This window comes from Bison bison, unplaced genomic scaffold (assembly GCF_000754665.1).
Source record: "Bison bison bison isolate TAMUID 2011002044 unplaced genomic scaffold, Bison_UMD1.0 scf7180017458436, whole genome shotgun sequence".
Classification (NCBI taxonomy): domain Eukaryota; kingdom Metazoa; phylum Chordata; class Mammalia; order Artiodactyla; family Bovidae; genus Bison; species Bison bison.
In genome coordinates this window covers 8,168-12,773 of record NW_011371797.1, presented here as the reverse complement: position 1 = coordinate 12,773, position 4,606 = coordinate 8,168, and the positions used below count along the sequence as shown (strand labels likewise).

Below are 4,606 nucleotides of genomic sequence, written 5' to 3'. Positions count from 1 at the left end.
GCAGACGTTTCTCAGGCTGAAAAAAAGCCTGAGGTTTATTGACATTTATTAAACGAAAGTGTTCTCTGACCTTCTGCCCTGAACCCTCTTGGAGCATAAACCAGGTTCACAACCTTTCGGTCATATTTGACTCTTTTTCTGCCCCTTTTCCATTTAGCAGCCTTCAAGTTCTATCCATTTTTCCACCTCTGCTGCTCCTCTCCCACTTAAGGCCTTCAGCAGCAACCACCCTATGAGTGCAGGGCAGAGTTCTGACCGTGATCTGCAAGGCCCTTCCTTATGGGCTTCCTCTTCCCTGGCTCCCTTCAGCCCCTGAATGGATTCAAATGTGCAGACTCACTCCTGCCTTCGAACTTTTGCTCTAGCTGCCCCTTCTGCATGCTTCCTCCACTTCTTTTCCTCCTGTAGGTCTTTGCTCTACTATCACCTTTCTCAGTGAACCCCCACTGAGCACCTTCTTTAGCATTGCATCCCCAAGGACACCCAAACTCCGCACCTTGCTCTCCTGAAAAATGAAATATTTCCTGCCATATCAATAAACAAAGGATGTCATGGGTTGGTGAACCATGAGGGAATTTAGGAAAGAAAGAATACCTGCCATCAAGCAGCCATCAGACTGCAGCCACCCTATGGTGAGCCTTGAGGAAACAGGAAACCAGCCACAGATATGTTGAGATGCAAATCGAAAGAATGATTTCAGTGAGCCCAGCCTCTTTCATGTCTTGCATATTCCCATACACAGAAAAGTGCTAAATTCCTTAACTTGAGATATCTAGTTTTCTTTAATTAACAATAATCTTTTGATATTCAGACTACCTGCCGTTTGTTGCAGAACTTTTATATAACCTGGCTACCCTTCTCACCTCCTAGGACCGGTTCTCTCAGTGTTACTTGAGGTGCTGTCCCGAGGCTTGAAGTCCTAAATATTCCCACCAAATAAAACATAACTCTCAACTTTTAGGTTGTGAGTATTTTTAAGTCCACAATCTCATACTGCTTGTCATTGTGTATTTTACTTTATTTTGCTCTTTACTGCCCATCCACTAGAAGAGAATCTGTGAGTGCAGGCATCTCTGTTTTGTTCACTGCTGACACTCCAGGACGTGGAACAGTGAGGGGACCCACATTAGGTACTCAGTAAATCTTGGTTGAACAAGTGGTGAGTGGTCTCCCTGTTTCCTGCTTCTCACCTGTCTAGTCCACTCTGCTTCACCAGGTTAACCTGACTGAACAGTTCTGGTCAGGTCACCCCCATGCTCTTAAACCCTCAGAGGTTTCCCGTGACTGCAGACTGAAGTCCAGACTCAGCCTGGCATCTGAGCCTCCTGCCCAGTTTTGCCCCTCCTGGACCTTCCAACTTTGTGTCATTCCACAGCCTGTTTCCCAGTGGGTCTGCAGGGTGACAACCTGGCAGTGTAGGAGCAACCACAAGTTCTGCCTTGGCCTTGTACCAGCATTGTGACTTTGGGCAAGTCACTTGACCTCTCCAAGCCTCAGTTTCTTATCTGTTGAATGAGACCAGTACTGTGTTCCCAACTGGCTGCTTTTGGGATCTTGGTGGTATAATACACAGTTAGTCCTTCGTATCTGCAGGTTCCATATCCATGGGTTCAATTGTTATAGCCACGTGTTCCAGGAAACAAACTCACTCAGAAGGACAATGCAGATAGTGGAGTGCAGTTTATTACACCGGCTGGCCCAAGGCAGAGAGTCTCCTCTTAGCCAAGGACCCCGACCAGTTTTTGTGAAAACCTTATATACCCTAATTGTACGTGCTCAAACCCACCTCCCCAAATTCTCTGAAACTAGTCTGAACAAAGGAAAAGAAAGATACAATCAAAGTTAACCCATGATTCATATGCCTGTGCCTTAAACCCGTGATTCGTATGCCTTAAGCCTAGGTAGTTAACAGTGGACAATTATCAATAAGCCTGTGGTCGTACCCCAATAAGCATAATAGAATTTTTTTCTATTCAGTTACACAGATAATTAGGGTATTCTTTCAGGCCATGGAAAGTCTAGGTACGAGCCCTGGGACTCTTCCATCCGGGGGGTCTGGTTTTCCAGTTGGTATGCCATTTCCATAGATACTGGGCATATAGCTCAAAGTCCACAGTCTGGGCCAAGATGGAGTCCTGCTTTCAAGATGGAGCCTATTCTGTTTCCTCCTTCACAACCATCCATGGATTTAAAATATTGAAAAGAAAAATTTCAGAAAGGTTCAAAAGCAAAAATCAAATTTGCTTCATAGGCAACAATTTATATGGCATTAACATAGTATTTACAGCTATTTACATAGCATTGACATTGTATTAGGTATTAGGAGTAATCTAGAGATTGTTTGAACTATATGAGAGAATGTGCATAGGTTATATGCAAATACTGTGTCATTTTATCTAAGAGACATTGAGTTTCCTTGGATTTCCGTGTCTGCGGGAGCTCCTGGAACCAGGGCCCCATGGATAATGAGGAACTGTTGTGCTCATCTGTAAAAGGTTCTGAAATTTATCCAGTTTTCAGGCATTGTTAATTCTTTTCTCTGATTCACTCTTGTCATTCCCCTTATATGACACATGCAGAGCCTCAGACCCTGTGTTAAGTCTTCTCCATGCTGTAGCCAGAGTGATCTTACACTCACCCTTGATTTTAACTTCCAAAGCCTCCTGCATCTCCCATAGGGTGACTCCTTAGCCTGACACAGCACCTGCACCTTCTACTTTGCTCCCGATCTGACTTTGATCTCACTTTGTCACAACTTGTCGCAGAACAGGCTGGCCGTGCCAACGCTTCATGCGTCCCACCCCTGGCCTTGGAATATCTCTCAGGACACCCACCTCTTCTTTGACTCACGCCTCCAGGGCTCTAGAACTTGACTCAGGGATCGCCTCCCTGCCTGGGCTTTCTCTCATCAGAACTCACAGTCACTTCTGCAATGTTCTGCTAAGCCTGTGTCCCACCCCAGATGCTGGGCTCCCTGAAGGTTGGTGCTGTGCCTTCTGCAGGTTCTATTTGGCAGTGGCCTTGTAAAGGTGGAGGAGTGAGCTGGCACCAGAGTGCTTTTCTACAACTTTTTTTTTTACAATTTGCAGCTCCCTTTTTATCCTTGGGGTGTGTACGTACATCCACTGAGGTCAGCAGAAGGATTCTTGCTCTATGGTTGAGGCCTCTCAGACCAGCTGCTGCAGCACAATTCCACCCATACTCCATTCTGGACTCCTTGCTGGCCCTCCAGGGGCTCAACTCCAGCAAGCCAAGAGGGACATGGGGCGGGGGCTGGGGGGAGTGGGGAGCCTACAGCTGTGTACAGTGTTAGAATGAAAACAGAAACCAATGCTGAGGTGCTGAGGAAGCTGCTAGTCTGGCCTGGAGAGGAGGAGGAAGTTTCCTAGAGGTGACAACTGAGCAAGGCCTTGAAGGCTGCAGAGCTGCTCACCATGGAGAGGACAGGGAGCAGCACCTCCAGGTGGAGGAACAGCATAAGCTGAAGCTCTCAGACAGGCTGCTGATTTTGTCAGCAGATTCAAAGCCAGGGCCTTTCTGTCCTAAAAGTCAACAGACTAGTGGAGAGATCAATGAGTGACAGAAAGGACAAGATGGAGCTGATTGAGTCCTTTGGAGAAGTAAGGGGAAGTCTTCAATCCTGTTGGCCTTTTTCTTGTGCAGACAGGCGTCTTCTTGCCACAGAGGAGGGTATCGAGTTTATGGCACCCACGTTGGAGCCTCCTGCACTGACCAAGCACAGGAGCAGGCCAGGCCCTGACTACCCCAGCACTCTCCTCTGAGCTGCTCTGGGTTTCCCCTTTACAAAGAGCCTGGTCTCTCATGTTTGTGAAGGAGAGAGCACTTGTCTCTCTTCCTGGTTGGAAATGGACAGACTCTCCTCTCCTTTTGTCTCCAGGACTCGGTGGCACTGGGGACTGGCCCCAGCAGGAAGGCAGCCATGGGCTCACTTCCTTCTCTCTGTATTTAATCCTAGAAGTAGAGCCAGGTGCTTGGGTTTCACTCTTAAAAGGTGAGTCTCTTTTCCTAGATGCCTTTTAGCCTAAGACCTTGTCCGAGTGTGTCTAGAGGAATAAAGACATACATACTGGTTTTAATTCTGAGATCTGCAATTTTAAAGGATGGTTTTAATTCAGAGACCTGCAATTTTAAAGGAAAAAGACTTGAGGCTTCTGTGTGATCTGTAACAATCCCAGCTCCTAGAATGTTGCTCTTTAGGGTCTTATTTTCCCATTTGCAGTATTCTTGTGAATATATTTATAATAAAATAGACAGAACTGAAAATTTGCCATTTTAAACATTTTTGAGTATACAGTTCAGTGGCATTAAGTAGGTTCACATTGTCATGCAACCATCCCAGCCATTCTTCTCCAAACCTCTATTCATCTTGTAGAACTGAAACTCTATACCGACTTAGCATCACTCCCCAGTTCCCTGCTTCCTTCCAGGCCCTGGCACCCACCACTGTACTTTCTGTGTCTAAGAATTTGACTACTCTAGGGACATCATACAAGTAGACTCCTATTGTATTTGTCCTTTTGTGTCTGGCTTCTTTCACTTAGTATAATGTGTCCAAAGTTCTTATTTCACTTAGCATAAATTCATC

The 4,606-nt window shown here is 46.0% G+C and overlaps 1 protein-coding gene across 1 annotated transcript in view; it reads left to right on the top strand.

The window, feature by feature from the left end:
* LOC104988418 (sterol-4-alpha-carboxylate 3-dehydrogenase, decarboxylating-like) overlaps positions 1 to 4,606 on the top strand; it is an 11,773-nt gene that overhangs the window by 786 nt on the left and 6,381 nt on the right. The window lies entirely within an intron of this gene.